The sequence below is a fragment of the Saccopteryx bilineata genome, chromosome 5 (assembly GCF_036850765.1).
Source record: "Saccopteryx bilineata isolate mSacBil1 chromosome 5, mSacBil1_pri_phased_curated, whole genome shotgun sequence".
Taxonomy (NCBI): domain Eukaryota; kingdom Metazoa; phylum Chordata; class Mammalia; order Chiroptera; family Emballonuridae; genus Saccopteryx; species Saccopteryx bilineata.
In genome coordinates this window covers 81,372,914-81,397,105 of record NC_089494.1, presented here as the reverse complement: position 1 = coordinate 81,397,105, position 24,192 = coordinate 81,372,914, and positions in this window count along the sequence as shown.

Below are 24,192 nucleotides of genomic sequence, written 5' to 3'. Positions count from 1 at the left end.
AGGCTATAGTGTCAGAAGCAGAGCTTAGATCTCATCATCTTGTTTCTTTTTAGGACCCACTCAGAAAAGAACAGAAATTCATCACTATTGGCCTCTATAAAAGTTTAGTAAAACTTCGCAATTAAAATATATTTATGGCTCAGTTTCACTTACCAAAACAATGTTATTTTTAATTAATATACTCAAAACAATGTTATTTTAAAACATTTAAATAATTCAAGAAAATTTTTCCCTTCTTTCTCAAATGTCTGGAGAAGATTATCATTAACAGTATTGTGTAGGAAAGTCCATACACTATGTCACCTGCTCATCTTTCTTCAACTTACAAAAAATGTACATTTAAAGAACTTTAAGAAATCTGTTAAATGGTACATAATAGAAAATCAAAATGAGAATGGAACATGTACAAGCATATTTAGAAAACATACACGTATATACAATAAACATACAAATGACCAGCCTCATTGATTTTAGTTGCCATGTCCTTATTTGTTTTGTTTTCTTCTATCAACCACTGGTAAGACATATGAAATGAAAAAAATACAATGAACATTTACTGAGTTCCTCCAAGGTGGTACACACTTAAACTCATAAATAATATTTCATTTCAACTTGAAAAGAACCTGATAGGATATGTAGGTGGGTTTTTTTTTCTATTTTCCAAATTAGAGAGTGAACTACATGTACCCCAACTGGGGTTCATTCAGCAACTTATGTCTGGAGCCAATGCTCTACCCATCTGGGGCCATGCTTGCAACCGAGCTATTTTTAGCACCTGAGACAGAGGCTTCAGGTAGCCATCCTCAGTGTCTGGGCCCATACACTCAAACCAATTGAGCCATGGATGTGGTAGGGGAAGACAGAGAAAGAGAAAAGGAAGGGGGAGGAGTGGAAAAGCAGATGATTACTTCTCCTGTGTGCCCTGACCGGGAATCAAACCAAGGATATCCACACGCTGGACAAACGCTCTACCACTGAGCCAGTTGGCCAGGGCTCCCCATATTTTAAAACAATATACAAGCCAAAAACTTAAAATGAAGAGAATTTGTATTATGTAATTTATTTATGTGGACAAAGAACACTGCCTTGATTCAATTCTGGCAGTATAACCCCTGATTCAAGTCATTACAGCTTTCCCACCAAGGGTATGCCAGGCTCTGTTCTACGTATTTTACAAATTTTAGCTATTTGAATCTTGCCAGCACCCATGTGGTAGACACTATAATCATTACCACCTCATTGAACTGATAGAGAAAACAACAGATTGATGCTGAAAGGCAGAAGCTAGTGAGTAACAGAGCTGGACTTAGAATAAAGTGGTCCATATCACTTTATTCTCATTGGCTCTCAGAACAGGTCTTGGAAATAAGAGGTTTGAAGAAACATGTTCCAGATTAGCCATCATGGGATGTGTACCTATTGCTGGCTTTACACCTAATTAACTTAAGACCTTGCAGAAATCATTTAATATCTCTGGGACTCACTTATCTCTTCAGTAAAAGGAAGGGATTGCACTTAGATGAGGATTACCAAGGAAGAGGCTATTAAAAAGTAAAGGAAGAAGTTCTTGAAAAAATCCATGGGGAACACTGGTGTTTAAGGGGTTTTTGTAGTTCAGAATGAATAAGTGGAGGCTACGCAGCCAGAATCACAACCAAAATCATAACACAGGCCCTATCTACTGAAGACAACACTGAAGATGAAGCTGAACATGAAGTATTAGATGCTATGCTGACACTGCTTGAGCAATCACATTACCAGCATAAATCCCCATTTCCCTGCTTCTTTGCATCACTGGCTCCCAATTCAAAGTCCCAGGTGGATGCAGCTGGTTGACTGCACTAGATCACATGAATGTCGTAACTACAAAGAACCTCAAGAAATATACTATCTTGTCGTGCTGATTTCTGTAATAGAAAGTTGGCCAGAACTCAAGAGAGGAAGGATTTCCAAACATAGAAATAATAATAATCATCATCATCAACTCACTGCAACACTGAGAAGTCTTTCAAATTAATAAGAAAAAGAGAAACCTCAATACAACATTAGAGAAAGTATATTAAATGGCAATATCTCTCCCAAAAAAATAAGCAGTGGAAAACATTTAATATTTAATCTTTAATATTTAATTAATATTTAATATTTAATTTATTTAATTCATTTACTAATAAATGTTAAGTAAAATTATAATGTTTTAAAAATAAATTTGGTAAGTTGTTTTTAATATAACCAGAATTCCAAAGAATCAGAGTAAATGAGTACTTTAATGAGAGTACACATTGCTATTATAATATTTCCAGAGGGCATTTAGCAACACTTATTAAAAGCTTCAAACACTTTCATGCTCTTTGACCAAGCAATTTCACATCTAGGAATTCAACATAATAAAATACTTTAAGAACTATACAAAAATAGATACATGGCTGTTGATTCTAAAAGCAAAACCTTGGAGAAATTACCAAGGTCCATCTGTAGGCAATATAATTTATATGATATTTTTCATTCTATGTGATATTATTTGCACAAAATTGTGTGGGAAAATGTTCACTTTACTAAGTGAAATAAAGTTTATAAACATATATGCACAGCTGATTAAGTATCTTCATTAACATGGAGAGATACTGTAACTATACATGTAAATTTTTGAGTGGTATTACTAAATGTTAATATTATAAATGATTTTGGCTTTTGGTCATCTATTTTTATGAAAATTATTTAGCATATGTGTCTTCTATAATGAGAAAAACAAAAAAATTATTTTTTGAAATTAAACGTTCTTCTTTCAGCCTATAAAGACTCACAACTAATGTCCCTTAACTAATTATTACATAGCCATCATCTTTGGATTTATCCAAGCTTATTTTGAAGCTAGTTTCACATTTTAGACAAGATTTCTTCTTTCAATATCAAATTCCATATTTTAACTACCTGCTGCAAATTACATTCCTTTCTATTATGTTAAAATTTACTCTTTTAAACTTCTAAATAAATTTTCAAAGAAGGGAATTAACATTTATTGAACACCTACTATGTGCCAGGAACTATTTAAATCCCATTCACATATGTTAGTTCATTTGCATTTAAGTCTGGCTTCAATTATACATAACTTTCATAATTTGACAGGCATCAATCATTTTTCATTTTAGCCTGCATATTGCCAGACAGATGAGAGTAAATATTTTTAGATTGTCCTCAGATGGCAGCACTGACAGTCCCTTCATTCAGTTCAGGTGCCCTTTTACGGACCTTCTCTAGCTGTTCCTCTGGTTGCGACATCCAAAATTCCACACATTGTTCTCCTGACTCTAATGCCCTTTAGGATTATTCCCAGAAATCATCAGCATTTCAAGAAACATGTTGCTTTTCTGTGAGAAAATCTACATTTAGAGATCTCTCGAATAAACCCCAGTTCATGGAAATACAGAAGAGATTAGTAATGTATTTTATTATTTTTATATATATAAATTGAAACTACTTGTCAAATCTGAAGCCCTGTAAATAGTGTAATGGTAAATGTCTCCACAGCAATTTTTCTGTTTCTATTTTTTATGAGGTTTCTACCTTATAGGAAATAATCTTATTCATTCTTTCTCTGTGCTTTCTCAGGACAAGAAAGGTATGGTTCTACCCCATTGGCCTGAGCAATATAGTTATCATCAAGCAACGTGTTTGCCTCCAAAGTCAGGAAATATCCGAAGGATTGGGAAATGAAGACTAATTTTTATCTTAGTTCTATAATATAGTCGATTTGTATTAAGAGGCTGTGACTAAAAGTGATCAGTGACCAAAATTCATAAATTTTTCTCTCTTTCTCTCCCTCTCTCTCTTGGGTAAAACAATATCAAGTCATTGTCATTTAGTAAAACAACATCAAGTCATTTGTGTCAAGTAAATTGACACAAAAGCTTCTTGAAAATATGATTGGACAAAAAAAAGACAGCAGTGAATCAAAGAGTGACCTTGATAACCCTATGGAGCAGATCTCTCTACAAGATCAACCTAAAAAAGACTCCAGTTTCTACTCTTTAGGAGCTAATGAACTAAGGAAATTTGATAACTAACACAGGACTTTATATCTCAGTTTTAGAGCTTTATTACAGCAATGAATATAAATACTGGCCCATACAGCCAAACCCAAAAAGAACTCTAAGTGAAGCTAATGAAAATTATGGGGCAGACCAAGAGGAAATCAAGCAGAAGTCCTAAAATAAATCAAATACTCTATAAAGGATACATCAATACCAGTGTCTATGAACAGGATTACCATATGCCTTATAGACCAATCATGTTATATGAGGCTTTTACTATAAAACTCATAGAGTCTAATTCATTCTCAGGCTTTAAAATAATTAGAATTCATCTAGCCAAAACGCCACCATATTTATAAGATTATTCTTCAACATAACCATCAAGGAGCCACCGCCTATGTTCAAATTTGTCCAATGACAAAGAGCTTAACTCCTGAAATAGCCTAATTTGGTTCAGAAAGCTCAAATCACTAGAAAGTTCTACTGCTACTAAATTAAAATCTGGTACTGTGCTCCTTCTATATGTACCCGATAAGAAGGCACATCTGAGGGTTTCCTAAAAACGTTTGGGTAGTGTTCTTTAAAACTTCTTACATATGTGGGAAAATATATATGTATATATGTATGTATAGTGTGTGTACATTTTTCTGCATTGACTATCCAAAACTTTCATCAGATTCTCAAAAATGACTATGACTCATAAAACTTCAGAATCACTGTTCTGGGGCTAACAGAATAAATCCAAACCCTATTCTGTGTGAGAGATATCTGAAGACAGAGCTGTGAGTCTTCCTTTATCAAGTCAACTATATGTAATTTCTTAACTCTTAACCTGTTTCATTTCAGTAACTTTTCAGCTCCTATAAAACAGGTCCCCAAACTAGGCACTATACTTCAGGTATTCTGTAGCACAATTAGAACAAGCTTGTCACTCCACCCTTGTCTACAGCTCTACTTCTTCTAACAAAGCCTACTAACTCCACTGTTTCTGTCAAGTGGGGAGTTGCTGGTTCTGTGAACAGACATTGCTCTGTACACAGATTGGTCTGTGATTGCCCAGGCCACAGAGCTCTTCACTCCAGTGGAATGATGCATGGCCAGGGTCAGTGATCTGAGGCGGTAGATCACTAGGTAGGTATCTCTGTGGGTAGAAAGACACCATACTGTACTTAAAAACCGCAAGAGTTGTTTTTTCGGTACCTGCCTTAATACCATCTAATACTATCCAAACACCAAGTCACACCTGTCAGTAAACTGTGTTTACACAACATTTAAGAAAAAAAGTCTCTCCTCCTCTACATTATTACATAAACGTAATACTTCCTCGCAAGAATCTTTGCTAGAGGAAAAGAGAGTTTAATTAATTGACCTACCTCTTCTGTAGTAATGAGGGAAAATGAGGTTGAAGAGAGGAAACCAGAAGGTCATATGAACTGCTGAGGAAGTGATTCTTTAGACTTCTGTTCTTGAAACCACCTCCGTCCTTAGCTCCCCAGTCCAAAGTTGCTGATTGATTGGTCCATGCACCAGACTTACACACTATAAGGTGTGAGTGAACTGGTGTATGATCAGAAATACAAAGCTGTAGTGACACGACACAGATCAGTAGTCCCAGGGGTTTCTGGTAGGGCAAAGTGCACCTAGGAAGGCATAGCATGAGGGGATGTTTTGGGTGAAGGAACCGTTCTGTATCCTGAGATTGGCAATTGTCACGCATTAAAACTCATAAAACTGTGTTCCAAAATACAGTTTATTTCACTTTATGTTCATTTATAAAGTGTTTCTGAGAAAAAAACATCCTGTACCCCACCACTAAAAAAAAACATAGAGGTAGAGAGAAACAGAGAGTAAACTACCACACTTAAATTAAACCTTGAATGACTAGATTTAAAACTGCTTCTTAATCCTATTCTTGTTTTTGAAGTTGCAACTTTATTTATGAGATAAACTGTACAAGCAACAACTGATACAGAAACATTATATGGTAACAAAGCAGTACATGCACATTTGTTTAGAAAAACAAAAAAGAGTGCTTCTCCTTGCCCCTGCTTCTTACAACTCTTTCTCCATAAACAATTAGATAGATGAATTTTGGTGGAGCTATCTTTAAGCCCCAGACATAAAATACTGGTTTTTACAGATCTAGGAAACAAATCTTAATTTAATCCAAGGTGATGTGGTCTATGAGTGGGAAGGTTTTTTGTGTCAGAGATCTTTTGCTGTGGCCTAAATTCTGTCTCTAATGAACATAACTTCTAATGAGTCAAAACTGAATTCTAAGGCACAATACTGTTATTCCACTGACCATTGATACAGCTTTGCATGCCCGAAATGACGGATCTGTGGCCTCATGGCAGTGCCATCAATCAGAGGGTTTGAGCTCTGGCTCCAGAAATAATGCTCTGATTCTCAGGCATATTTTTCTGAATAATAATGATAGGCACCTGCAAAATGCAAGTCGATTCATAAGTGGAAAGAAATAAGAGATGGGTTATATGTATATGAAAAAAACAAGCTCAATGAAAAAGCTACCAAGTTATAAGTACCTAAGCATAGGTTTTTCTTAACACAATAGAAACTAACAGAAAAGAAAGGAGTAAAGCGGCTCCAACAAAGATTTTTGGTAGAAGCAACTGTTAGGTCCTAGGAGTCTCCGCCAGCTGTCTGCTGAGTGAGGAATGCACAGCTACAGCTCACTGGCTGCAGAGCTGGGAAAGGAGTCAGAACTGAAACCTCATTGCCATAGGAACACTAACTTCTGCGTTTTCCTTTTCCTCATAAAACCATACATGAGAACTGCTAATAAGTTTCATGTTTCTTGGCTTTACAGGAGAAAAATCTAAACGTGTGCATAACTTGGCACTATTCTTCAAGTTTGGAAGCTGGATGAAGTTTTCAGAGTATTTCTGCAGGATGTGTCCTTATTCACAAAAAAAGGGGGGCAGAAAAAAAGAAAAGTCATATAGGTTTTAAAGTTCAGTGGGAAAAAGAAGATAAAATGCTCTTTTTTAAAAGACATCTTGAAGAAATAGGGCGTTGTACACCTCTATCTAATGAATTTATTGTCATATAGACTCCTTCACAATGTTTAATCATATGCCTCATAATTCATCTTTTCTTATGACTTCTAGATTTTTCAACAATCTTTTTTATAAAAGGATGGCCAATTACATTGTTTGTGATGTAATAACTATGCATTAAAATCTACTTTGTACTACACCAGAAATTGTTCTAGGTATTGGCAGGGGGGTAGGGGAGAAACAGGTGTCTAAGATAGAGATTCTGTCTTAAATAAGTTGAGTCTGGTAGGGGAGAGATAGTCTAGTCAAGAAGATGCAAGACCACAATACAGTGAGACAAAGACAACCACAAAACTATGTCAGTCACAGGTATACAGGGACTGATTAACCATGTCAGGACTTCAAAGTTCTCATCACAAACAAATTAAATATTTGTGACTCTGTTGGGTGATCGATGTTAACTAAATTTATTGTGGTAATCATTTTCCAATAGATACATATACCAAATCATTACATGTACACCTTAAACTGATACAATATTATATGTCAATTGCACCTCAATAAAACTAAACAAAAAAATGAAAATCTTATCAGGGAGTAGAGACTCAGGGGAAGGAGGGTACACTTCTCTCAGAAGCACAACTAAATTTTGTATCAACTAAGCGAGAATTGACCAGTTGAACAATGTGAAAAAGAACAGCCTTAACAGAGATGAGAACATGTAATGAGCAGGCTAAACAAGAACCAGCTGTACATAGATTTGCTGTAGAATTGGGTACCTAAAACTTACATAATTATGTTAATCAGTGTCATCCCCATAAGTTCATTTTTAAAAAAGGACCAGCCCTGGCCGGTTGGCTCAGCGGTAGAGCGTCGGCCTGGCGTGCAGGAGTCTGGGTTCGATTCCCGGCCAGGGCACACAGGAGAAGCGCCCATTTGCTTCTCCACCCCTCCCCCCCCTCCTTCCTCTCTGTCTCTCTTTCCCCTCCCGCAGCTGAGGCTCCATTGGGGCAAAGATGGCCTCTGCCTCAGGCGCTAGAATGGCTCTGATTGAGGCAGAGCGACGCCCCAGATGGGCAGAGCATCGCCCCCTGGTGGGCATGCCGGGTGGAACCCGGTCGGGCGCATGCGGGAGTCTGTCTGACTGCCTCCCCGTTTCCAGCTTCGGAAAAATGAAAAAAAAAAAAAAAAAAAAGGACCAGTTGACAGATTTAATCAAGAACCAGGTGGACCTTCATATTAACCACAGTATAATGGCTTCTACTATGATGAACACTTCATGAACTAAAACAGTGATCAGACTCAAACTTGACGGCATGGAAATAAAGTAAAATAAACTCAATAAAATGGGCTTCTTCCAAGCTCAAAGTAATTGTATGGATCTTTATTCCCTATGGCATTTGAAACATTTGGAAGGTTGATTTTGAAATAAGACATATCTGAATCTGTTTGAAAATATTCTATCAACAATACAACAGCCCTGGCCAGATGGCTTGGTTGGGTAGGGCATCGTGTTGAAGCACAGAGGTTGGTGGTTTGATCCCAGGTCAGGGCACATACAGGAACAGATTGATGTTTCTCTCTCTCTCTCTCTCTCTCTCTCTAAAATCAATCAATAAAAAAAAATTGCCACAGTGCAATCACTTAAAAAATTGTATTTATACAGCACTTAGATATCATTTCTGTGTCCCCATTTCTCCACTGAATGTGATTATTATTTATAGGCATAGTATGACAAATATATTAATGGTGAAGATGCTATATATGCTATTTTTATAAATTTAGGATTTTTTAACTGAAACTTTTGTTCCATGTCACTTTAAATGAATTAATATTAATTGTTTCTTTCTTTACTAGCCTGGAAATTAGAAAGATATAAATAGATGTATGCCAAACTCACCTATGAACCTTGAAGAAAATAAATTTGTTTAGTGTTACAAACTGGACACCATAGTCACAAACTATGGGGTAATTAGATGACTGATTAGATGACAAAGATTAAATATGTTAAAAATAAAAGCTATATATAATAAAATTTTATTATAAAACAAATGCCCTAATCAAAAGTCTAAATTGAAATTAAGTAATAAATAAAAACAGGTGTGTTCTGTAATTTTTTTAAAAAGGCACACTAGGGAGTGGTAAAACCAATATTCTGACAGTTCTCAGTAGCTAATGAAAGTGCATTGGTTCAAGTACCTAATTATTATTAAATTTTTCTAGAAAGAATTAGTACCACTCTTTTATTTTCATTTACTGTTTTAAGAGAGAGAGAAACATTGATTTGTTGTTCCACTTATTTATACATTCATTGGCTTATTCTCATATGTTCCCTGACTGGGAATTGAACCCACAACTTTGGCATATTGGGACAATGCTCCAACCAGCTGAGCTAATTCTCTTATAATGATGAAGCTAAATGGCAAAAGCTAGAAGTTGTTCCAGGATTTTCACTATGTTATCTATTCAACAATCTCTGGTGTATCTCTGCTCATGAATAATATCTTGCTTAAGAGTGCCTTCTCTACTCTCAAGGTAAGTGCTACCTTAAGTCAAATACTAGATAAATTTGTGAAATTAGTATTATAAAAATAACCATTACTATTTTACTTTTATTATATACCATCATTGAATAGTTCTAATATCTAATTTAGTGTAATATGTTTTAATATTAGCATTATTTGGATAAAATTATATACCTTTTCTACATATAAAAATTCTATTTCTATAATATTAGCTTCCTTGGTTATAAACTTCAGAGTGCTGGTTAATTTATTCATGCCAGGGCTACTTTGATCATTTGTATAAAGCAACATCGAAACTGAAGGATTTTTTTTTATTGGCAGCCATTTAAAATACTCTTGTTTTATTTACAGCTCACATAGTGGGATACAGCTGTCCACTTAGTCCCTCAGCCTAAGTGAAAATTATGTAAAGTGCATTGTTTGTTTATTACCGTATATTTCAGAGAGGAAAGGTATTCCAACTTTGAATCAAAGTTACCATCAAATATTGATATGATTGGCAAAGCTGATATATTTTTGAAAACTGACAATTAATTGCATCATTACAGACAACATCAAAGAAAACCCACGTCACTAGAATAAAATAATAATAACCCCAGCAAATGGACTTAAGATATAGAGTATTTTGTTCAATTTGGTTAAAATAATCATTGAACTATTGATAATTTTGCTAAGATGATGAAACAATTTGGGACTTGTCAAAGAAACCCAATGATACTTGTAGGTCTATACATTAGATTTACCACACAGTTAATCATGCAGGATATATATGTGTAAAGTTAGTTGGCAGTCTATAAGCAAATGGTTAGTTTACTTTTACATGTTTAAAATAAGAATGAAATATGCAGGCTAATACGACTACAATAGTATTGCCAGGTCATTCAGTTCCCAGCAAATCCTGCACTTTCTATCTAGGCCAACTTGACAAATAAAAGTACTCTGTTTTGTTTTTCATTTTGTTTTACTTTTGGCTTTCTTGGAGTACATTCAGTGTCGCTCTTTCATCTGACTTAGGTGCTGTCTATGTTTCCATAGTGTATGATTCACACTGCCTCACCCCCTGACTGTTCTGCTTTATTTCTCTCCCTCTCTCCCCCAGGCTGAACCTTCCTGTAGAACAGGAATTAGCAAATCCTTCTTAACTGTAGGCCATATATAGCACAGTGCCTGGAACATAGTGTTTGCTCAATAAATACTTAATAAGTGAATAAAACAACCAACTCAAGGGAAAATAAAACTTAATATAGTGTGCATTAACATTAACAACTTGCCCTTGTCTTCATCTTTATCTCTCTCTCTCTCTCTCTCTCTCTCTCTCTCTCTCTCATTGTTCTCACCCCCTCTTCTTATTCCTCCTGCATTTGTCTCCCTCCCAAAATGCTATATATAATAACTATAACTTACAAAGTGAAGAATAACTTGACCAGTGTCTAGTACATAGCCTGTAGTATAGCATATTCTCAATAAGTTCTTTGAATACAGGAAAAGAAGGAGCTAAGGGAAGGAGAAAAAAGGGGTAACAGTCAAAAAATCTTTAGCAATGCTGTATTTTTAAGGTTTATTACAATATAAAGAAAAGTTTTTATCTCGCCCTTTCTTCCCTCACCTTTGATACAATTTATTAACGAGTGGGGCACACCATCTACATTTTTACAAGGCAAGCATGATTATTGTTCATTAGTATGCAACACTGTTGGTATTCAAACATTTCTATTAACATAAAAAAACAAACTTGGGTATAATATCTGTCTTAACTTTGTCTATATAACTCCAATTTTCTTATTACAATTTTCTAAAAATTAAACATGATTTAAATGAGAGAAATAGAGGTCACAATAAGAAAGATCAGCCCTGGTGTTCCAGATTGTAGCCCATTTCTCTGATGAAGAAATTAATATGCTCCTTGTCTATCAGACTGTCAGTCTGTAGCAAATCAATTATACCAAATGATGCGCAAAACCATGAGGGAGTAGGAAAAGTCAAACTCACTCCACCCATCCACTTTAGGTGAGATAAAAATAAACAGCATGTGGAATCTGGATTATGGGTTCAGTTTAATTCAATCAATGTTTGAATATTTGTTTAATTCAATCAATGTCTGAATATTTGTTTCATGGATGTTTGTTAAATATTTGCATGGAGGAGTTGGGTTAATTAATGCATAAAAGTAGTCTGACTTCAGAGTAACTTTCCATATAATTAGGAAAGAGGAAAATGTTGGCTCTATGGAAGTTGGTTTTTTTCCTGTGCTGACCAAATAATAGAAAAGAGACAATTTTTGCTGCAAAGATTTTTTATTTTGAGAGAATATAAAAGTAACATTTTCTATGTGTTGTTACAATTAATATTTCTAGACTAAGTAGATATGTCACATATATTTGTGATTATTAGATATGCCTTCTTTAAAATCAATTTTTTACCATTGAAATTGTCATCTGCTTTCTCTTTAAATGAAATATATTTATTGGGGTGCAGACTTCAAGTGAAACCTGAAACATCAATAAAACATCATCTACACACTGCACTGTGTACACATAGCCTTGAGCAAAGTTTCCTTCTGTTCCCATTTCCCTCCTAATGCTCACCTCCACCTAACCCCACCCTCCTTTCCCTCTGGCTATCACCACACTGTTGTCTGCGTCTATGTGTTATATACATATATACCTATAGATTATATATGCTTTCCTGTTTTAACTTTTAAAGATTATATAACTGAGATGAAATAAAGATAAAGTATTGTGGTCCTGGCCAGATAGCTCGCTAAAGGTCCCTTTGCACCTTTGGCTAGACACACGCAATGCTGACTTGGCTAATATCGTCATGACAGGGTCCTTCTGCTGGTCTCACAGCATCGGTATGAGTTGCTTGAGCTTTCCAGAATAGTTAGAGAGGAAGAAAACTAACTTCTCTGAAGAGTGCTGTCATTCTGACTCCTTTGCATAAGTACATATACATGTGCACAGGCACACACAGAATATATGTGTTGGTCATCTGACTGTATTCACTCTGTCATATTAACATCTTTTTAACCATTATTCCCAGTATTCTTTAGCTCGGGAGATACCATCTCCTCTATTATCAGTAAATCCTTTAATCCATTTATCTATTCACCCATTCACTCTTTTGGTTACCCACATATTCATTTACCCATCTCTCCATCCATCCACCCATCCACCCATCCATCCATCCATCCATCGTCTACCCACTCACGCATCCACCCATTAACCATAACTGAGGAACTAGGTTGTGTCATTGTTGTTTGATATAAGGAACTCAAAAACTGAAAATAATTTCCTTTTATTTTACTCTCTCTTGTCTTATACACATATACATCTAACTTTTTGAATCAACTCTATTGATTTTATAATCAGTAGAGTCTCTAATCATTGGGTCTATAATCTTCATACAACATCAGGGTGGTTAACTCTTTTGTAGACAAGCAAAAACCTTACTAGGGGACCTGTGGTTGAAAACCACTGCATATACCAAGGTTGCAGTTTGATCCTCAGTTAGGGCATTATAATGAATGCATAAATATGTGGCACAACAAATCAACATTTCTCTCTCTCTCTTTTCCTTCCTCTCTCTAAAATCAATAATTTAAAAAATTCATTCAAAAGATATGGTATTTACGAATTTGTATTTTGATATACTTTTTAGGAAAATTGAATCTATATAAGAAAAATACTTTATTTGGAAAGTCCAGCAAAATATTTTTAGTAAACATAATCTGTAAATCACTAACTATTGTCACCTAAGGGGTATTTTCAAATTGTTATGATGAAGTGGTGTGTAAGATAGGTATATCTTTTTCTTTCCTGTATACTAGAACTTTGTAGGTTATCCAAACTACTGCTCTCTCTAAAGCCCTAGGTAATGCATAACCAGGACCAGAGAGCACGGAGAGGGCGATTGCCTGCTCTGCAGACTAGACCTGGGCCCAGTAAGTCATTCCTGCCCCATACATAAAATATCTCCTTGTCCCCAAGTACCACCATGCTTGAAATTCTCTCTTTAGAGATTCATTTATTTCAGTTAAACATTATCCTCTTATTAAAAAATGCAAATAAATGGAATAAAAATTTAAGCTATTAACCCATAAAAATCATACCTCACAAAGCTAGAAGCAGCCTTTGAAATCATTTATTCCTACCTCTGTTCTACAGAGAACCTATGCCTGATAATAACCCTGGTTAAACTATCAAAAAATATTAGCAAGAAAGAACAAGTTACCCATACAGAAGGCCATGGTTACAGAAGATATAAGTCAACTTATTTGCCATTGTTAAGAACTGGCGTTGGTCAACTGAGTTAGTGCTATCACATATCTTGACATAGTATCCAAAAAGATGGATTTTGATCAGCCAGAAGAACTTCCTGGCTATATAACTCAGGAAATATGTGTTTAATATTTTTTAGCTTTAGTTCCTTATTATAAAGAGAAGGAAAGGGAGACCTGCCTTTAATGGTTGCTTTAAAAAGAAATGAAGTAAGGTTTTGTGACAAGTGTTAGTTTATTCTTTTATTTTTGTTTCAAAGTATTGTCTTCAAACTATCTAAAACATTTGGTGCCAAGCTTTAGGTAAGGAGGGCTGTTTTTTGCTAAAGGCAGGTCATTCACCAACCACATCATTGAAATTCACAGTAACACTTTCAAGGGTGTTGAAATACAACTCAATTTTATATCAATTTGGGTTTTTTAAAGAGTTAAACTAACATAATTACTCACAACTACTAGTATATGTGTTCCAAGAAGACAGAGATTTTAATTTTGTCTGTATATAATACCCAACATCTAGAACAACATCCAATATATAATAGGAACACACAAAGAGCCATGAATTGGTGAATGAACGAGTGTCATCTTATTTCTCTACAAAACTGGGAGAAGCTTTATAAGAAAGGAAAAGGATATGATGACCAGCAAGTTCATTTTTTGTAGATCTGCAGAGGATGTAATAGTGACAAATAGGAGAGAAAAAGAAAGTAAAAAGCATTGGCCAATATTTGTTGTGTTCTTACTTACACCAAGTGTTTCATGAACATTGTTTTTAATTGTCAGAGCACTCCCTGAAATAGATTTTATTACCCCATTCTAAGGCAAGAACACTGAGGCACAGAGATGTGACTTGACTAATGAAAAAATACTGTTTGTTTTAAGCAAAATTTAAACCTAAAATCATTTGACTTGAAAATTCTTTTTTTTTTTTTACTGTACCATGTCCTCTCAAAGTCCCAAATGCAGAGGTGGAATAGGAGAATAGAGATAATAGAAAACAGTTTCATTAAAAACAAAAACAAACAAAAAAAACCCACATAAATGTTCTTTTAGAAACTAACAAGAAAGTGTTTCAGAAATAGTAAAAACTCATGTTTTGTCCAAATTTCATTAGCTTTAACTTAATTTTTATGGACATGTAATTATATATAATTCTAGTTATGATATATTTAAGAGTTTATTAAATATTCACACACAATAACAATCATATCAAACAGAAAACCTCCACTAGTAAACTCTGATCTGTTTTCACTGTTACAATTTTCAGATGACTTTGAGTATTTATCTCAATTGTTATAATTAATTTTAATAGCTTCTGCATTAACTCCATGGTTGCAATTTCAAGAAAAGTGCATCTGAGGAGCCACGACATGAACAATGAGGTAAGGTAGGAGACTAGAGAAAAGACTACATATTGACAACCCCTAGTGTAACTTGTGGTTGAGGAAGAAATGGTGCATAAATTCATCTGGGCTTCATTAAATGCTATGAGATCAGAGCTTTAGTCAGAAAGTTAGAGAGAGTCACACTGCACCCTGAGGAGAAAGAAGCTAAACTGAAATAAATTAAAGATTATTAGATTGATCAGACAGTATTCTAATAAGCAATTTGTTTCCCAAGTCACATTATCTAACCTGATTGAAGGGGGCATGGCAGACATCTGAAAATAGATTTTAGATACTTAATGTATGGACACAGTATATATTTGTGCAAAGGCAAACCATACCAAACTAAGTCAAACTAATGTTTAAGTCGTGTTAATATTAACCAGAACAGATACACAGAACCTAATGTAGTAATGCAAGCCAGTGTGTATTGTATATTGTTAACAACAACAAAAAACGTATGTTTATATATTAGTCAACAAGTATTGGTTTAACAATTATCATCAGATCAAGTTATACGGGAGGATTGAACCAAGGGAAAGTAAAGCCACATCACTGAACTTAGAAAATAGGAAATCAAATATGGATATGATAAAAGTGGGCAAATTTAATCATAATGCACAAAATGGTAAAATATTAAGAATCAGATCTATATTTCTTTCCAACTGAAAGGGCAATTCTCTCTAATACTTTCAATGTCATGCTCGCTCGGAACTTTGCATGATAACTACTTATCTTATACCCTTCTGCCTACAAAGCATTTGTAAATATTAGCAAAAAATTGAAAGATAATGAATTAAAACTTATTGATAATTTCATAAGACAGAGTTCTGTGTTTGAAGTGAAACATTGTTTCTGTGTTGTTTGTACAAAAAAGCATCCACTGTCTAACAATATGATACACTTATCTTTTAAGTTGCTTTCCTAAGGTTTAATTCACAGGCCATAAAATATACTCATTATAATTTTACAATTCAATTATTTTTAGCAAACTTATAGAATTGTGCTATTATCACCATAACCTAGTGTTAGGACATTTCTATTACCCTAAAATAATCTCTTATGCCCATTTACTGTCAACCCTGCTTCTGCGCTTAAACTGAGGCAACCACTGATCTGCTTCTTGCATCTATAGATTGGCCTTTTCTGAAAAATATTTAAACAGAATCAAACAAAATGTCTTTTGTGCCTGACTTCTTTCATTGAGCATAATTTTTCTGAGTAATATCCATATTGTAGCATGTAGCTTGCTCCATTTTACAGCAGAAGTATTGCATTGTATGGCCACACTATGCTTTGTTTATCTATCCAACACTTGATGGCTGTTTGGAATGTTTCCTGGTTTGGGTTCTTAGAAATAATACTGCTATAAACATCTGTGGGCAAGTCTTATGTGTATGTATGTTTGCATTTCTCTTGAGTAGATGATATGAATAGAATTACTAGAATATATGATAAATTTATGTTTAACTTTTTAAGAAACTACTAAATTGTTTTTTCAAAGTGTTATACCACTTTACATTTTTACCAGCAATATATGAGAGAAAGTTCAAGTTTTTCCACATCTCACCAATGCTTGACATTGTCAGTCTTTTTAATTATAGCCACTCTTGTGAGTCTATAGTAGTATCTCACTGTGATCATACTTTGCATTTTCCTGATAAGTGATGATGTTGAGTATCTATTCATGTAGAGGTCTTCTTTGGTAAAATGTCTGTTAAAATATCCTGCCTATTTTTTTTTATTAGGCTGCTTTTCTTTTTATTTTTGAGCTGTTAGAGTTCTTTATAAATTCTGAATCCAAGTAGTTAATCATATATTTGATTTGCTAATATTTATTCCCAGTCTGTGCCTTGTTTTTTATTTTATTAATGATATCTGGAAAAGCAATAAGTTTTATAAAGTCCAGTTTATCATGTTTCTTTTTTGTGTGTGTGTCATATCTAAGAAATACTTTCTTATCCCAAGTTCACAGAGATTTTTCTCTTTTGTTTTCTTCTAGCAGTTTTATCATGTTAGCTTGTACATTATTATTATTATTATTATTATTATTATTATTATTATGTGACAGAGAGGCAGAGACAGACTCCCACATATACCCCGACTGGCATCCACCCAGCAAGCCCCTATCAGGTGATGTTCTGTCCATCTAGGTTTCAGCTCTGTTGCTCAGCAAATGAGCTAGTTTAGCGCCTGAGGCCGAGGCCATGAAGTCATCCTTAGCACCTGGGGCCAACTTTTCTGGAACCTTTCAAGCTGTGGCTGTAGGAGGTGAAGGGGGGGAGAGGTAGAGAAGCAGATGATGGCTTCTCCTGTGTGCCCTGACTGGGAATCAAACCCGGGACTTCCACACACAGGGCTGACACTCTATGGCTAAACCAACTGGCCAAGGCATGTTCATACATATTGATGATAAAGTTTACTTTATAAATTAGGCACAGTAAGAGATTAACAACAATAACTAATGATAAAATCAAATAATGATAACAATATACTATAATAAGTTATGTGAACATGGTCTCTCTCTCAAAATATCTTTGTACTGTACCCACCCTTCTTGTGATGATAGAAATGATACAATGCCTACATGATGAGATGAAGTAAGATGAATTACAGAGGCATTGTAACTTAGCGTCAGGCGACTAGAAGTGTTACTTGAATACAAACACTATGCCACTCTGTCAATCAATCTAATATTTGAGAAGCCTATTAAGTGACTGATGGGTGGATACATAATACAGCATGGATATTTTGGACAAGAATGATTCATGTCTGGGCAGGTCAGAGTAGAGTAGTATGAAATTTTATTTTGTTACTCAGAATGGCTTGTAATTTGAAACCTACAGGTTGTTTATTTCTGGAATTTCCCACTTAATATTTTCAGACTGCAGGTGACCATAGGTAACTGAAACCACAGGAAGTAAAACCACAGATAAATGTGAACTGCTGCATTACAAAGCTTTGGTAATTATATCAGTATGGTACTAGCATAAAGACATATAAAACCAATGGAACAGAATAAAGTGTCAAGAAGTATGTCCACATATATAAGATCAATGGATCTTTGACAAGGGTTTCAAGAACATATAATGGGAAAGGGATATTCTCTTAAACAAATGGTGCTGGTAAAACTGGATATTCATATGCAAAAGAATAAAACTAAACCCTGATCTTACACCATAGACAAAAATTAACTCAAAATGGATTGACATCTTAAAGGTAAGGTCTGAAACTATAAAACTGCTAGAAGAAAAAACATGTTTCATGACATTACTTTGGCAATAATTTTACTGCTATGATACCAAAAGTAAAGGTAATAAAAGCAACAAAAGACCAAGTATGCTGCATTAATATATAAAAAAACAACTTTTGCATAGCAAAGGAAATAATCAACAGAGTGAAAAGGAAGAAAATGCCAACGCTATATCTAATAATGAGTTAATAATTTCCAAAATATATAAGAAACTTCTACAATTGAAAACAGACCAAAAATATCTGTAGTTGGTTTTAAATAGACAGGGTTTTCCACCTCCCTTGACTCTGCCATCATTGAAGGTTCCGTCTCAAACTACCTCTCTTTCGTTTCTTCCACAATGTTCCCTGCTTTATTTGCTTGACTCTTCTGAACATGTTCAATACTTTCCAATTTTTTTCTTCACATCTTTAGCTATTGACATTATGCTTTTTTCAAGAATATAATTATATATTTTCCTTTTTTTATTCTTACATTTTTCATATGTATATATACATAGAGTGATAACCTTGGTTTTCATCAATAATCCATCCAAAAACAATTGGCGAAATTCGAAACCACAAAAACCGAGGCAATTATTTCCATATGAATCGATGTAACTCCAATTAATTCATTCTAGACACTCTAAAATACATACCAAAAACACACTTTGTAGAGAATAAATATAGTGTTTAATACTAAAAACAATAAGAAATTAATATAAAATGAATATAAAAGACTAATATAAAGAATAAATGAACATTTGACATGGCATTTACCTTTCTGAAGACTGTTCTTGGTGCATGGAAGATGGCGAGGAGGGGAGAGAGAGAATCAGATACTATTGTTTGGAAGAGGAATCCCCCTCCATAAGGACCGTAGGTATCAAGGCACTATCTGGGGTCACTTCCCTTCTTGGTCTTTTGGAACTAGAACCAGCTTCAGAGTCAGTGGATCCATGTCTCATAAGAAAGCTGTCCAAAGAGGTATGTTTCTGCCGCCTCTTTAAGATTTTCCTAAAATGGGGCAAGACATTACTGTATCATTAAACGTGTTGCAGACACAGCGCAACAGCTTTGTCTGGGTGGTTTTTCTCCACAAACCCCTTCTCCACATGGAGAAGATGTCCTTGATCTCTGAAGAAGGCACATTCTCCCCTTTCTCTTCCTCCTCATCTGAAGAAACCTTTTCATCTACCATCTGCTGCACTTCTAGGTGAAGGTCTTGCAGCTCTTCAGTGGTGAGTTCTTCACTGTGGCCATCACCAACTCTTCCATGTCCTCACCACTGACATCCAAACCCATGGACTTCCCCAAACCAACAACTGACTGCACCACATGTGTAAGGTCAACAGGGGAAGATTCAAACCCTTCAAAATCTCTATCATGCACACATCCTGGCCATAATTTCTTCCAGGCAGAGTTCATCGTCCTGGATGTCATTTCCTGCCAAGCCTTACCTATGAGGCTAATGCAGTTAAGAATGGTGAAATGTTTTTTCCATAACTCTCTTAAGGACAATTCTGTATCTGATGTCACCTCAAAGCACCTCTGAAACATTGCTTTTGTATAGTTTCTTGAAATTTGAAGTGACATTCTGGTCCATGGGCAGGATGAGTGGTGTGGTATTAGGGGGCAAGCACTTCACTGTGATAAAACTGAATGCCTCCAACAATGTGTCTTCCAAACCTGGAGGATGTGCAGGAGCACTGTCCATTACCAGGAGGCACTTAAGGGGCAACTGATTATCCTGGAGGTATTTTTTTTTTAATTTTATTTTATTTATTCATTTTTTTAGAGAGGAGAGAGAGAGAGGAGAGAGAGACAGAGAGAGAGAAGTGAGGAGGAGCTGGAAGCATCAACTCCCATATGTGCCTTGATCAGGCAAGCCCAGGGTTTTGAACCGGCGACCTCAGCATTTCCAGGTCGACGCTTTATCCACTGTGCCACCACAGGTCAGGCCACCTGGAGGTATTTTTTCAGACTGGGGCCAAACACTTCATTTATCCATTCAATGAAAATTGGCCTGGTGACCATGCTTTCTTGTTTTCCCTCCTCATCACACACAATTTACTTTTAATCACATTGTTTCTGCTAAACACTCTTGGGGTTTCTGGGTGGTACACCAGTAAGGGCTTCCCTTTACAATCACCGCTGGCATTACCACACAACAAAAGAGTTAGCCTATCTCTCATAGGCTTATGTCCTGGCAGTGCCTTTTCCTCCTGTGTAATGAATGTCCTCTTTGGCATTTTCTTCCAAAAGAGACCAGTTTCATCACAGTTGAAGACTTGTTGGGGGATGAATCCTTCAGCCTTTATGTAATCCTTGAATTCGGACACAAATTTTTCAGTCCCAGACTTGTCTAAACTCGCACCTTCACCATGCCTAGTAACATTGTGAATGCAAATGAACCTCTTGAATTTTTCGAACCAGCCTCTGCTGGCCTTAAAATCACTAAGTACACTAGCACTCATCTCAGACATTTTCTTAACGAGATTGTCATACAACAGTCTGGCCTTTTCATATATGATGGCCTCTGAAACAGAATTGCCATCTAATGTTTTTGATTGATCCAAATTAATAACTGTTCAACATCTTCAATTGTTTGAGGTCTCTGTTTCATTAGCACATTCACGCCTTTCGCTACATTAGCCTCCTTTACTGCCTTTTCCACCACAATGGAAACTTATCGTGGATGGTGACTTCCCATACATGCTGCCAATTTCAGCAATTTGAAGCTGCTCTCATATTTTTAAACGATTTCCTTCTTCAACTCGATCATATTCCTGGCCTTCCTCTTTGAAGGGCTGCTGGCTCTGGTAACTTTCTTTGGTCCCATGATGGAGCTAAAAAGAAAGGGTTAATTTATTAGCAAGGGAAACACTTCACAGGGACATTGAGATTTGAGCACATGTGATTTTATCTCACATGCGTTACATACATTTTGAAACTGAAAAATGCAAAATAAACACATTACACCAAATACTGTATATGCAGTAATCACTTACATGTAATTGTAGTACTAGCACTTGCAATCAATAAAAAAGCACAAAAACACTGGAAAGCAATGAAATTGTTTTTGCTAGATGTGCAGGGTGATGAGAAGCAATGCCACACTGAGCAGGAGAATGCGAGGGTCGCCCTTTGTTTTAGCAAAATTAGCAGCAAGATCACATGGGCCCATCAATGAAATCCAAGGAAACCGATGAAAACCGAAACAAAATTTTCATGGAAAAAGTCTATGAGGACCAAAACCAACAATAACCGAAGTCAACGAAAACTGAGACATTACTGTACATGCATACTGATATGTAAATACACACACACAAATAAATTTCCTTCCTTTTAAGCTACTTAGTATTTAGAAATAATTTGCTCTTCAGACTATTACTTCACATACAGGAATATAATGCACAGCTGTATCCTTCTTTTAAAGAAAAAACGCATAATACTGTACCTACTTTTTAACCTATATTAGGATTTCATATATTTTCTTGTCACCATTTCGAAAAGGTCATTATAAGCCTCTTATTAGAAAAAAGCACAAACTAAAAGGGTCATTTGAAGGGATTTTAAGGAAGAGATCATTTATAAAGTTTTAAGACAGTAATTCTCAACTAGGGGTGATAATTTTTTACCTGAGAGATATTTGGCAATGTCTGGAGACATTTTTGGTTGACACACTTAGAAGTGGTACTGTCATTTAGTGGCTAAAAGGAAAGAGTGGTACTAAACACCTTACACTACACAGAGAGCCTTCATAACAAATACTTATCCAACAAAATGTCAATGTGCCAATGCTGAAAAACCGTGAATTAAAAAAGCCAACTAAAGGATGAATCCCTGAGGGAGTCACACATGTGGGAAGGGACTGCTCACTCTCTGTAGGTCCAGAGGGTCAAAATGAGAGAGCCCTTCACAGATCCCAGTTAGAACTGCAGTATGAAGAGAGGCCACGAGACAGGAGCTGACTAAGGTTTTATGGGGCTTAAATTTACAGAATTTGTGTATTCTCATTAATTAAATAGTACAACAATCAATCACAAAACTGAATATTTTAGAATTTAAAATCTAACCAATACCACAAACATAACAAAATCCAGAAAATGGCGAGATGTTTTATTAATACAGCTTTTGGGACACCTTTTCTCTGACTTTTTTGAGGCATAATTAACATATAACATTAGCTTAGTTTTAGGTATACAGCATAATGATTCCATATTTGCATATATTGTGAAATAATCACCACAATAAGTTAAATCAACATCTATGATCATACATTACAAATTTTTTCTCCTGATGAGTACTTTTTTTTTTTTTTTTTTTTTTTTACTTCACTTCAGTTGTTTATTGATTGCTTTATGACCCGGTAAGCCTGGGGTTTTTTTTTGTTTTTTTTTAAATATTAATATTTTTTTATTAAATTTAATGCAGTGACATTGATAAATCAGGGTACATATGTTAAGAGAAAATATCTCTAGATTATTTTGACATTTGATTGTGCTGTATACCCCTCCCGCAAAGTTAAATTGTCTTCTGTCACCTTCTATCTGGTTTTCTTTGTGCCCCTCCCCTCCCCTAACCCCTCTCTCTTTCTTCACCCCCTCCCTCCTCCCCCAACCCCCCCGCCCCTGTTGCCATCACATTCTTGTTCATGTCTCTGAGTCTCATTTTTATGTCCCTTCTATGTATGGATTCATCTCAGTTTTTTTTCTGATTTACTTATTTCACTCCGTATAATGTTATCAAGGTCCACCCATGTTATTGTAAATGATCCGATGTCATCATTTCTTATGGCTGAGTAGTATTCCATAGTATATATGTACCAAAGTTTTTTAATCCACTCGTCCTCTGACGGACACTTGGGCTGTTTCCAGATCTTCGCTATTGTGAACAATGCTGCCACAAACATGCGGGTGCATTTCTCCTTTTCGAGCCGTTCTATGGTGTCCTTGGGGTATATTCCTAAAAGTGGGATAGCTGGGTCGAAAGGCGGTTCGATTTTCAGTTTTTTGAGGAATCTCCATACTGTTTTCCACAGGGGCTGCACCAGTCTGCATTCCCACCAGCAGTGCAGGAGGGTCCCCTTTTCTCCACATCCTCGCCAGCACTTATTCTGTGTTGTTTTGTTGATAAGCGCCATTCTGACTGGTGTAAGGTGATATCTCATTGTGGTTTTAATTTGCATTTCTCTAATGATTAGTGATGTTGAGCATTTTTTCATATGCCTATTGGCCCTGATGAGTACTTTTAATATCTACTCTCTTAGCGACTTTTAAATATGCAATACGATATTACTAACTGTAGTTGCATGCTGTACATTATATCCCCATGACTTACTTATTTTATATCTGGAAGTTTGTACATTTGACCCTCTTCATGATTTCATCCACCTTCATATCACTACTTCTCATAACCACCAGTCTGTTCTCCGTATCTAGCAGTTGAGTTGGGGGGCGTGGATTTTACATATAAGTGAGATCATATGGTATTTGCCTTTATCTGATCTGATATTTTTTGGATTCATCTTCTTCACTAGTAATTTTGTAAGATCAATTTTTATAGGGAGAAAAATGTTAGTAGGTTCTTGAATATATTAAAATCTTTTTTCCATCATTGATCATTTAGAAAAGTTTTTTACAACCTCACAATTCATATTGTAAATGTCATGTATTTTTTTGTACTCAAATTTGGGAAATTCCCATCAAGTTTCTCTCATAT